General features: G+C 37.8%; 1 long non-coding RNA gene across 2 annotated transcripts in view; it reads left to right on the top strand.

Moving 5' to 3' along the window:
* LOC125262288 overlaps positions 1-13,717 on the top strand; it is a 75,620-nt gene that overhangs the window by 43,483 nt on the left and 18,420 nt on the right. Inside the window, exon 5 of one of the 2 annotated variants that reach the window (XR_007183542.1) lies at positions 8,702-9,399. The exons of the other annotated variant lie outside the window; for it this stretch is intronic. This is a non-coding gene — a long non-coding RNA (uncharacterized LOC125262288). Of the gene's footprint in view, positions 1-8,701; positions 9,400-13,717 lie in introns of those variants that run through there. 2 annotated transcript variants of the gene reach the window in all.

Genomic DNA, 13,717 nt, shown 5'->3' with positions numbered 1-13,717 from the left:
GGAAGTTCGAAACGGCTTGCCAAAGCGAACTTTCAGGAAAAGTTTGCACCAGCTGCAAAACACCTTCGTACTTCCATTGGTCAGTGACGATAACGTAATAGGAGGTGTGCTCTGAGGCTCCGCCTTCTCTCGCGCGGGACGCGTCTCTGATTCATTTCGTGTGTTTGAGTTTGTTGAGGTAATATCTGAAAACATGAACATACTGGATAGCCGCTTTATAGTACAAAATGAAGTTGTGCTTGTAAAAAAAAAAAAAAAAATGAGGCACTAACTGTTTTTCATGTCTGATACTGTAAAGCTGCTTGATTTTAAGCAATAAAGTGCTATATGAAGACGTGACGTGACTAGAGTGCTACTTTGCAGAGCTCGTGCTAACATTCCCATGCTGTTATGATCAGACGCTTTCTATAATAAATGCTTTCTGCTTTCTGATTTTTTTTTTTTTTGTGTGTGTGTGTGTGTTTATTTTGGTACTGAGAAGAAAGTGCACAGCACATATTTACATATTCATCTAACCGTCGCTCTCAGCAGTGTGGGCGGTGTCAGATGTTCTTTTACAGTATATCGCTGGTCACGCATTTCGTACTTCGTTCTACCCCTAAACGAAGAACGAAGAAGAACTTCGTTTGAAGTATACCGGGGCCTTAAATGATTCGAGAAATCCTGCATACATCACCAGAGAGAAGTGTCATTTTCACTGGAAGATCCACTTATGATATTTTGAATAAACAAGGCTAGATAATTTTTAATTAAATGAAACATGATCTATGACATGCATTTAGAAAATAGACAGGGTGAATTTTCGGTCACTCTTTATATTACAGTAGGTGGCCTTAACTACTATGTACTTACATCAAAAAATACGTACAATGTATTTATTGTGTTCATATTGTATTGCAAAACACTTTTGCTGCTATTGAGGTGGGATACGGGTAAAGTTAGGGACAGGTTTGGTGGTATAGGTAGGTTTAAGGGTGGGTTAAGGTGTAAGGGATGGGCAAACAGTGTAATTATAAATATACTTACAGAAATTAATTACAGATGTAATTACACGCAGGTATTTTTAAAATATAAATACAATGCAAAAACATGTTGTATGTACACAACAAGTGTATTGTATCAAATCATTAATTTAAATGTAAGTACATAGTAGTTAATGCCACCTAATATAAAGTGGGACCAAATTTTAATTTCATGCCAACTAAAGCCTAAAAGTATAGTTCACTTTTTATGCATACGCGAAGGTCAGCGTACAGTGAGAACAGACAAATTAGCAACAATTACTAATGCAGAATCTTGTTAATTATATCTAAATTTGGTCCTGTAACATTCAAGACAGCTTATTTAAATGAAGACGCATCAGCCTAGTTTGTATTGATTAGGTGAAATCAGCCACAATTCTTCACTCTACAGATTTAGCTAGTTCCTGCACACTGAATAAAGTTTCTCTTAACATGCACTTTTGAACCAGTTTAAATAACTTCTAAATTTATCCACCCACAAGGTGGACTCCGCATGGTATCATTTCAGAATTATTGAATTGGAAAATAAGCCTAAAATTGCTTTTCTTTTAGGTGTTTTAGAACCACATCTATGAAGTTCCTATGCTTTTTGTTAAAGGCAGAATAAAGCATTTCTAATTCTGGATATATTTACACCACCTTCTATGAAACAAATTGGTTTCAAATGGAGTTAGTGATGCTTTCAGTAGGAAAAAAACAGTCTAAAGCTAATTTCAATAGAAAGAGTTCCTAAAGAAAATCGTACATTGGAATTTTTTCATGGATATTTCATGCTGTTTTTCTACCTTTTCGACGCTGTTATTTTTAGTGTCTTGTTTGTAGAATGTGAGTCAGTGGGGAAGACGGCCTCAGGCAAGCGTTTGGGCGATGGTGTCCTGGTGACAGACCCCTCTCTCCTGTGGAATGAAGCTTGTCAGAAGACATCAGTGTGATTCTCCTCAAGAGAACATACTGGCCCAATCTGCATCACAAGCTGGGGTGGATGGCTGCCTGTGTCGTGAATAGCATATTCCAAATAGAGTTTGGAATATGATTATTGCATTTATTAACACGCAAATGCGTAATCTAATGATTTTAATCGAATATATGCCCAGGTCCTTTCCACTAGATTGTCTTCAAAGTGTCTACAGTCAGACGCCCACACCGTAGGAACACAGCTCTCTGAACTGCAATCTAATTTACATGTGAATTCCAGGACAGATTCTTTGTGTGCATGTGTGTACAAGTGTGTGTGTCTGTATGTTCCATCGGGTCTATAAATGTGGTCTGGACTGAATTGGCTAATTAGACACAGTGGAATATGAAGAGGGATAGTGATTTGAGCATGCAGCTGAAGTCTCCAGGGCAGCAGCTCTGTGTTTGTGTTGTTCCGGGGAGATAAATGCCTCCTCGCTGTCCATGTGTACTGTTGTTCAAAACCCCTGATGAATGATCTTCCCTGTGCCATCTGAACATGTGCATTCATTCTAAAAACAGTCGGAAACAGATCCACAGATCCCTTATTCAAACGCCACCATCACAGAAAAACATGCTCATGGGTAAATGAGCTTTGATACTAATGAAGAGCAGTTAAATCAACTAAAAAACTAGCTGTTTAATATATGACAACTATGTGGCACTGTGGAATTTGTGATTCTGATCGGTCAGTCACGATATCATGCCACAATCTCTTTTTTTCTTACAATAATTTCATATTGATTTATTTAGTAGCCATGTAATAAGTGGGATAACTGTACATTCAGTTGGTCATTATCACAAAATAAACTCCTTCAGGGTGAAACAAAACCTCTGCATTTTGACATTTGGGTCATGACCATCTCATAAGGTTTGTGATAATGATCGACCTCAGCTCTCAAACTGTCTCTTTCAATTCAACACCATTTAATGTCAGACTCAGCATCAATTTGCAAATTAAATTAAAGGTGCAGTAAACAATTTCTAAGAAATGATGTTGAAAGTGAATAGGACCTAGCGTCAAAACACACTTTTAGCCAATCAGCAGTAAGGGGCATGTCCACTTATGAGGGGGGAGGTGCCTGTGCTGCGGAGCTATCAAGGGTAGGGGCATGTTTGTTTTGATCATTTCAAATATCAACAGTGTTTCTCAGAAATCACTTACTGCACCTTTAATCTGCTTATTTAATCATTAGTGACATACTGCAACACATCTTTGCGGCTCTGGCTGCCCACAGTTTGTGATGTCAATCAGAATGATCAGATGGCCTGACCGGGTGTGCCTCATACGTCCTGAAAAGTGAAGCAGCGGGCTCTTTGATCGCCCCCTGGTGGCTGGATGCAGTACAAGTCATAAACCCCGCCCTCTCAATGCAAACGAACGGCACTTGTCAAAATAAAATAAAAATTAATTACACTTACAATAAATTTTCCGAAAGATGTTTTTTGTCATTTAAGGTAGTTGTTATCACGCTGATATTTAATAGTTGGTTTTTGTGATCAGTTTGATTTTAGCTAGCAATTTGATGCTATAGAAAGGGGCCGTGTCGTCATGATTTACAGTTGATTGACAGCTTCTCTGAGGAATGTTGGAGCTTCGAGGGGAAATTGAAGATAAATAAATAACTATTATTTTTCGATTTCTGTGTTATTTCTCACTGACAAAAGGAGTGTTAAGCAGTAAACTGTCCTAACGAGCTATGGATCTGACGGATCACATTTTACCTTCAGTTCAATACAATGGAAGGAAGTGGCATCGCGTCATCCATCTTTTTTTTAAGGCAGGAACACACCAAGCCAACGGTCGGCCGTCTGGCATTTTTTCTTCTAGTTTTACATTTCTAAAAATCATATGAAACATGCAACGAGCAATGTGAACGGACAAAACTCGCACGCATGAAGTCAACATTAATAGGGTCTACACAGCACGCTATTAAAACTCCGAATATAGGCTACTTCTGACAATACAACACAAACCAGAATTAAAATGCTTTTTCTACCAGTACTTATACAGAATTTCACTTACAATCTGGTATTTCTTAACTCTCGTGCACAACGCTGAGAAAACATACCAGCCTCAAGTTCACCTTACTCGAGAGATCCGTTCCGCGCGTCCGCCATTTTGGAAAGGTCAAAATCCGCATGTCCACATGAGGGTGAATTGTGAGATGAGGTCTTGTCGAAACGATTTTCAGTGTCAGGCAGTTCTGCATACTGCATATGATATAAGATGTAAAAGTAAACACAGTATCCTACTGGTAAAAGGATCTTGTAAAAGATTCTGACCACCTGAGCATAAGCTTCTGATGAAAGTGGTGGGTGGGAGTAGGCCTATAAAATATCATAAAATCAAAATGTTGAATGGCCGTAACTTAGCTATACAAAAATACTTGTAACATTTTGTTTATTCAAATTTATATATTTGTATATTTGCATAGTAATTAATAAATTAACCTAACTGAGATAAAATTTTAAAGCCTAATTTAGGCTAAATGTTTATATTTTTACCATAATCTGAGCTTGTGTTGCACAGAGATATAAAATAATTACTGTACATTGCACCATTCAAAATTTACAAAAGCCAGCAATCTAATTATTTGTGATGAATTTAATCACATAGATATGAAAGTTCAGTAACTGTTGATGAAACTATCATAAATCCTGTCCTCTTCTCTGTTGACTGATTCAAACACGCCTCCCTGTGTATTGTTGCTGTTAATTTGCACAGAATAAATAAAACTAAAAATCATTCAGTTGGGTTTTACACAGGTTCACTAACTCAATATATTATATTTTTTCTGGAATTACATTAGAATTACATGCTAGTATTATGAAGTTACACGATGTGGAAAGTGCATGGAAAGTATGGAGAAATTCTGAAAGTGCATTTGATTTTCATGAAGTTTCAGCAAGATCTAAACAGCTGAAGTGTCCAATTATGGGTCGATCGTTGATCCGTCATTAAAGCGTCAAACAAACCGGAACGTTTATGAGCTAATGCGTCAAGCTGGCACATCATGTGGAAGCATGTGTCTTGCTTCACTGTAATAAGGAACAGATGTAGGTAATGCAACAGCAGGTGCGGTTAATGGTTCTTTTCCACCCTAGGACTCCACGCAATATCAAAAATTCCTAAAGCATGGGGTAATCAATCTTTTCTTATCATAGTACCTCTTATTTTGTGTGAAGTAGAGCATCATTGACACTATATCTTTTTGACAGTATCTTTTTAAAATGTATTATGAGGGATCTTTAACTATACAACCACAGCAAAGCTATTCTAAATTGCCTTGAATCAAGCGTTCCCTCACAAAGACGTTATCTTGTTACAGTGTTAATTGCTTCATGTCACAGAATAGCTTTGCCCTAGAATAGATATGACAAATAAATAAATAATCCCAGCAGATAGTCTTTAGTGTGTACGGTCACATTAAGCATTGTCTCTAGATCTATCCCTAAGCTTATCCTATTTCATATTCAATATTTACCCATATGCTAACAGCTCTGGTTACCCTTCCTGACCCTGTTTGTGGTTAATGCATGACCTTAGCATGCTACAGTTTGTCGAGTCATTAACCTTCATGTGAGTATTGGATACAGTGGGAATCAGATCCATAAAACAGGAGGTACAGATGGGTTTCCAGATGGAGGGCTGATCAGCAAGGAATCAGCTTCCATGTTTACAGTGTCATTTAAAAGATTAGGCACACCTTTCAGTGGTGAACGTCCCTCAATATTTATTTGAACAAAAAATGTATTGGATTCACATGTGACATGGGGGTGACTTGTGAAAAATGTCTCTTTAACCAATAATATTTATAAACATCACTTTTTTTCTGCTGCGAATCTCAGAGCGGCCCACATGGGGCCTTCAGTAAAACAGATGGACCTCTTTATCGGATGCTGAATTGACCAATTTGTTAATGAGCCCTTAAACCGATGTTGTTAAATATTTTAGAGCAAAGTGGTATAATTCAGACTTGCAATGAGCGGAGAGGAGTTATTAAACACACACAGCTTCATCCAGCCCAACCAAAATCAAATAAAAAGTTTAATAATATAATCATATACCAAATGGGTCACTGTGATTTTGCCAAGCAAGACATGTTCCTGGATCAATCCAGTCCAAAAATTTACTCCTAACCTGCCCCATAACTTATCCCTAAAATCAGAAGGAAATGATGAATAACACTGATGTAGAAGTACCTATCCCTGGTTGTAAGCCTAAACTTGAGATAAACTACACTGTAAAACAGTGAAATAAATTAAATGAAATGAGTTTGTTTCACTCAAATAAAGCTCACTGTACACTGTAAAAAATCAAAAGTTGAGATAACTTAAAAGTTTAAGGCAACAAACTTCAGCAGGTTTTTGTTTTCTCAACTTGTATTCAGTTTATACAGCAAAAAGTTGAGAAAACACAAAAGTTTGTTGCCTTAAACCTTTTAAGTTTTCTCAACTTTTGATTTTTTTACAGTGTACTTAATAGAAAAAAGTTCTGTGAACTCAAAATTTAATTTTAGCAAGCTGAACTTAGTATGATTGAGTTAAATGTAAATACTTAAATGTTTTGAGTATTCTGAACTTACTGAGTTTTACAGTGCTCCTTTTCTGTCATCATTGCTTTGTATCAATGTTAGTTTTTGCTTAGTCTCATGTAGTCTCGCATAGCCAGACCAACAGACTGACGGCAGAAGGTCAGCTTTCATTGGCCAAGGACAGCACAAGAGGACGTTTGACTGACAAGTAACGCAACCAATCACTGTTTGTTTTGTTCCACATCATGTTTAGGGGTGTGAAAATGTAAAGTCGACATCCCTACAATAACAGACCGGTGTGCATCTAATAAATTGTTCATTCAAGAATGTTGTGCAAGTTTACTGCAACAATGGAGCCGCGAATTTCACATACTTTCGAAAATCCAGCGTTTAGTTGATCCTGGTATACACACAAGTTGTCACAGTTGTAAACATAACGGCTTTCTTCCTGCACGAGGGGCTTGGAGTCATGACGTTTGTCTCCAGGCGGACCGTTAAAGAACGCGACACACACATCTCCCGGACATCCTGTAGAATTCAACCAACCACATGACGACTTCGAAAGTCCTGAAGTGTTTCCAGTTAAGTGTGCCATGTGCATCAGACGATCAGCCAACGATCAGTTCACTCAAAAATGAAAATTATGTCATTAATGACTCACCCTCATGTCGTTCCAAACCCGTAAGACCTCCGTTCATCTTCGGAACACAGTTTAAGATATTTTAGATTTAGTCCGAGAGCTTTCTGTCCCTCCATTGAAAGTGTTTGTAAGGTAGACTGTCCACGTCCAGAAAGGTAATAAAAACATCATCAAAGTAGTCCATGTGACATCAGTGGGTTAGTTAGAAGTTTTTGAAGCATCGAAAATACATTTTGGTCCAAAAATAACAAAAACTACGACTTTATTCAGCATTATATTCTCTTCCGGGTCTGTTGTCAATCCGGGTTCATGACTCCGCAGTGATGCTGCTGATGTAAGACGCTGCTGACGTGTTATCCGGTGCGCCCGAGCTTCGTTTACAGTCTGAGGGAGACGCACGCTGTATTCAAGCTATTCTACATTGTTTGTATTTTGGTATTGCTATATTTTTTAAAGTGGTGCGTAAGTGTGCATGTCGTGGATGTCCTAATCGCCAAAAACAACAACGTAAAAGTGCATTACCAACGCCAACAGATGAAAGGATTCAATGGAATCAATTCAATGGAATCAATTAAATGGAAAGGATTCCGGAAGAGAAGACAATGCTGAATAAAGTCGTAGTTTTTGTTATTTTTGGACCAAAATGTATTTTCGATGCTTCAAAAACTTCTAACTAGCCCACTGATGTCACATGGACTACTTTGATGATGTTTTTATTACCTTTCTGGACGTGGACAGTCTACCTTACAAACACTTTCAATGGAGGGACAGAAAGCTCTCGGACTAAATCTAAAATATCTTAAAATGTGTTCCGAAGATGAACGGAGGTCTTACGGGTTTGGAACGACATGAGGGTGAGTCATTAATGACAGAATTTTCATTTTTGGGTGAACTAACCCTTTAAGTCTTATGTAACTTTATTGAGTTCGATGAACTTAAACCATTTAAGGCAATCGGTTTCCTCAAACCGATTAAGTAGCTATATAGTTGTTAAGACTTAGATTTGTTATCTGAAATCAAACTGAATGAGTGGAATAAACTTAAAATCTTTAAGTTGAGTTTTTCTCTAATGATTGACTAAACCGACACTAAAATATAAGTGAATTTAACAATATGAGTTTACAGTACTCATACTTATTGGTTTAAGGCAATTGGTTTCCTCAAATGGTTGGAGTTACCGTAATTTATCAGGTTTTACAGTGTGTAAACTTGTCCCTCAAATCTAATTGGTTGATTGGAATGTTGTTCCAGGATCAAAGATGTTGATGTTGTGGTAAAATCATGTTCACCTTAAGATGTAATTTACTAACCAAAAAAGATGTTTATTATAATTGATATTCAGAGCTAATCAATGTGAAATATTTCAGTTCAAGAAAAGTCTTAATTGTTTCTCCAAGATGGCAGTGACATTTAATTAGCTTAAAAATGTCAGTAATATATGAAAATCTTAAAATGAACACACAATACTCATAAAACTTCTTCCAAGACCAAATGATCTGGGTAATTAAATATTAATTGTACCATTTGTTTCTATTTTTTTCTTGTAGATAATTCAATGAAACATCTCCATTAAGTCTCCTGAGCTACAGCAATGCCATTTTCCTCTGGGTTACCTGTCCTTTTTTAATCGTGTGAGAGCTGCTATTGGCTGAGCGGGAGATATTGATCTGCACTCATATCTCTATAGAACTGGACTGAGCATCATCCCTCTTTTAAAAGGTTCATTCACAGGCCACATCTGCAAAGCGTCTCAGCCTGCATCTGCGGCAAACGTCGTCCTTTGTGGAGTCCGATGGAGCGAATGCAGATAGATTAGCCCATTCCTACCCATCTAGGTTTGTGTTACAGGATCTCCAATATGTTTACCGCAAGATTAGTTTCAGTATCACTGCATTGCATGGAGGAAGTGTGCTGTGACAGAGCCGCGCGGATTTCTAATCTTGTCTGTGCATAAATCCTTGCCTTATCTGGAACCTGCCTTCTCCTGCCAAAAACACTGAACCTTTACGATTAGAACCGGCCCTCTGCGAAACTATCCGTGGCCGTGCTGATAGAGCCGCTGTTGGGTTTTGAAAACAGGAGCTGTTCATTTTAAAGTGCCAGTCTGCTACAGCTGTCAGACTGAAAAGGTTTGGGTAATTTTAGAGGTGTCATCCTCAATTTCATAACATTGTCACTGATGCGTATTTTCAGAGTGCTCCTCTATCTTTTTACACTCCTAGCTGATTTGGAATAAAAATATATATTCCCCCACTATAATTCAAGAGTGTTTACATTGGGCTGGCTTGAGTTAATAACATTTTAGAGGGATATTTTACACATTTTATGAGCATTCGCTTTGTAAAAGAGATATTCAAAGACATGGAGCACAGGGTGTCAGTGTCAGAATCCATACACCAACATTCCCAGCGTGTGCCAAAGCTTTTCTTCTCTGTCACCAATCAAGAGGTCTCCATTTTCCAAAGGCATTTCACTAATTGGACGTGACATAATAAGGACACGTTCACAAGTGGGATAAATGGAGAGAGCAGACAGGAAGAGGAGATGACATGAGCCATGTTTATCAACGGAATGATTGATGTGTTTTCAAACCTTCTTGTCATGTAAACTGTTCCTGACAGTGCGTTCTCATAAAAGATCAAAAAATCTCAAGGCTTGATGAAAAACGACAAGACCCGATACATTATTTTCCTATCAGACGCCGAGAGTGCACCAAAGGTTCAGTTTCATTGGAGCTTGAAATAGTATCATGCAGAATTGCGGCTCTCATTTAAAACTAAACGTCTAATTTTCTCAGAGTATTGCGGCGAGCGCTGTGATATTCGCGTCCCGCGCTGAACTATACGTGCGCGCGCGCTCGTACCTCGCGTGCGTGATGCGAATTCAGCCGGAGGGATGTTCGACAGAATACGCCGCTTAACGCAAAATGACTCGAGACAGAACACATGATGAAGATATGATTCTCAACTCTTGATTCTCATTCATTGGATTTCTCAGTGCGACTTCCAGACAATTTTGCATCAGAAAGAAATGCTATTTTCTCCCTGAAAGAAATCCCATTTCCAAAACACAGAAGTGCAAATATAAATGGCACTGCCAAAACGTCAGAAGATTACATGTCATAATTTTTGCTTTTTGCTCATTTATTCATAGTCGTAAATGAAACAGGCAGAGCTGGAAGCACATCAGTAAGGATCAGGCCACAATAGCCCGATGACTGAAAGCCAATTAGAGACACGCAACATCATCTATCTAGCCAACCTTCCGCCACAACGTAAGCAATACTATCCTCAAACATTCCTGCCGTGCTGAACACAGCGGACCATTTTCTGACAAGAACCTAAAGTTGTTGTCTTTGATCTGAACTTATTCAGAATGCTTTTTCTGAAAAAGCTGCAGGGAGTCTGGGGAGAAATAAACAACCACCTGTGGCTCTTGATGAGAGCACCTTCACTAGCAATTACTCTCTAAATTTAGCCTCGGCAAATTGTATGAATTAGACCATTTCTCCTTACAGCTAAAAAAAATAAAGCTTTTATAAAGACCACTGAAACCTGAGAGGAAATAAATAGCTGTTCAGGAACAAACTGACCATATGGTCCCAACCCTCTAAGTGATGCCAAACATAAACACAAGAAGGATAACATTATAGCTATGTTATTTTTGCCTCTTAAAGGGTTAGTTCACCCAAAAATGAAAATACTGTCATTAATTACTCACCCTCATGTTGTTCCACACCCGTAAGACCTTCGTTCATCTTCAGAACACAAATTAAGATTTTTTTTAATATAAAATCTGATGACTCAGTGAGGCCTGCATTGCCAGCAAGATAATTAACACTTTCAGATGCCCAGAAAGCCACTAAAGACATATTTGAAACAGTTCATGTGACTGCAGTGGTTCAACCTTAATGTTATGAAGTGATGAGAATAATTTTTGTGCGCCAAGAAACAAAATAATAACTTTATTCAACAACATCTAGTGATGGGCGATTTCAAAACACTGCTTCATGAAGCTTTGAATCTTTTGTTTCGAATCAGTGGTTCGGAGCGTGCATCAAACTGCCAAAGTCACGTGATTTCAGTAAACGGGGGCGTGACTTTGGCATTGTGAGATTGGATTTCAAAACACTGCTTCATGAAGCTTCGAAGCTTTACGAATCTTTTGTTTCGAATCAGTGGTTCAGAGCATGTATCAAACTGCCACTGCCCCAGTGGTGAACCGTTGAAATTTCGAAACACTGAAATCACGTGACTTTGATACGTGCTCTGAACCACTGATTCTAAACATAAGATTCGAAGCTTCACGAAGTGGTGTTTTGAAATCGTCCATCATTAGATATTGTTGAGTAAAGTCGTCATTTTGTTTTTTTGGGCTCACAAAAAGTATTCTCATCACTTCATAACATTAAGGTTGAACGACTATAGTCACATGAACTGTTTTAAATACGTCTTTCTGGGTATTGAAAGTGTTAATTGTCTTGCTGGCAATGCAGGCCTCACTGAGCCATCGGATTTCATCAAAAATATCTTAATTTGTGTTCCAAAGATGAATGAAGGTCTTACGAGTGTGGAACGACATGAGGGTAAGTAATTCATTACAGAAATTTTCATTTTTGGGTGAACTAACCCTTTAATAATAGCCTATATTTGCATTACTGACTTCAGTGGAATCCAGTGTGTAAGCAGAAAGGAGCATAGAGAAGATTAGAATTGAGTTTTTGAGAATAGATTCATGTAATATCCACAGTCAGTGGAAACTGCTAAGTTACGTTCAGTACTCTCTAAGTCTCAATGGGGGTAACCTGGGGTTAAATGCTATGATCGAGGGTACAAGGGGCTAAATGTTCCCAAGGAAAAAGACATTTCTGATTTTATTTTCTCCTGAAACACTTCATATAGCAACAAGGAACATTGCAGCACTTTCGCCACCCGTTTGTCACTAAACAGCAACATTTTTCAGATTTATGAGGTCAGGGAATGCAATGACAAAAGATTAATTTTCAGGTAATTTGTTCAAGTATGTAATGATTTTTATCATTACATACTTGTAATCACATCATATTTTAAGTCAAACAACTTGTTTATTATTTTCAAGTTTGGTCAGGGTTATTCAGCAGTTTTTCAATTACTGGTGAATAAGTGAATGGTTAGCCTATTATTTGCAGTTAAAAAATAAAAACAGAAGCAGAATTCCTCAACTGCGCCAAATTGTTTTCTGCAAGTTTTCCATAACGGGGAATGGATTTGTTGCAAAGGACAAATGTGGACCCACACTGACCTCTCTAGATGACAAAATGTTATGAAAAATTAAAATACACTGAAATAAATAGAAAAATGTACACCAAAGTTTGTATTTTGAATAAGTATGCACTTAAATGTTACATAAATGTCTTGCTATATCAAGTGTTTGCATAGGGCTTCACGTTTTGCTCTGCGCTATATCATTTTAAATGCTTTTTAATCAAAACAGACTCTTTGATAATTAATTTTCATTCACATTACATTAGGCTACTTTTCAATAAAAACATATATATATTTCCCACTTCAATATCAGAAAAAGGTCCTTCAGCCTCCTTTTATAGCACATAGATCATCCTTTGCAAACCAGGCTAGATCTAACCACCTATATTTATATGGTTTATGACTGCAGCATTAATTCTTAAAATGGAGACGAGCAGCTAAATGTCAGTGCGAGATCTTTACAGTATGAGTTCTCTCACAATAGCATAAATAAATGCTGGGTGCACATAGCTCACACATATAACATAAAAGACAATTATGTTTGAGAAAACAGAGCTTTGATAAAGAAAACATCTTGCCAGGAGCCTGCGAGTTAAAACCCAGACGCAGTTTGCTTGCAAAGGTCCTTTATTTCCATGCTATTATTATCAAGTTGTTGCAAACTAGGTGTTGTGTTAGTAAAATATGACTTTCTGTTCAATTTCTTCAACTGTGTTTCTGACTGTGGGGTGCAAACCTGTGTAGCTTGGGAACAAAAGCCTTTCCTCAGTACAAACAGCAGCTCCTTCGTCTAAAAACAGTCAGTGAGAAGCCTCTGTTCCCGCGTTCTCTCTTCAAAACGCGTGTATCAATAATGTGAACGTGGCTAATGGAAGCGTTCCTTTCCGCATTCACATCAAAACGCACCCAGGTGGAGCGGCTCATCCAGCACTGATGTGAGAAGCGTTCCCAGCCTTTCAAAACACAATCTACATAATTTACCCGACTCACTAGATCTGTTTAATATTGATGTGGTTTGGAATTTTGTGGGAAAGATCGCATTGCCGTGTGTCAATGAGAGAGAAACTGTGAAGAACTCTGTAAAATAAACACAAAGGTTTGGAGTTAAACATCAACGCTGCCTTAGAATTTCAGAGAGAATATCATGGTGATATCTTTATGTTTATAACTTATGCTTTCTTAGAACTGTTTCCAGACACTTTTTTATGTGAGTTAGGCAAGAAACACCTCACGAAGATACACAGAAGCCCGTTCTACGCACTTGTGTTGCTCTGGTGGAAACTCTAGTGGTCAATAGAGATACCTTCAAATGTCTTTAAA

Source organism: Megalobrama amblycephala, linkage group LG2, assembly GCF_018812025.1.
Source record: "Megalobrama amblycephala isolate DHTTF-2021 linkage group LG2, ASM1881202v1, whole genome shotgun sequence".
NCBI classification, from domain to species: Eukaryota; Metazoa; Chordata; class Actinopteri; order Cypriniformes; family Xenocyprididae; genus Megalobrama; species Megalobrama amblycephala.
The sequence above is the reverse complement of the archived record's forward strand: the minus strand, read 5'-3'. Positions and strand labels throughout refer to the sequence as shown.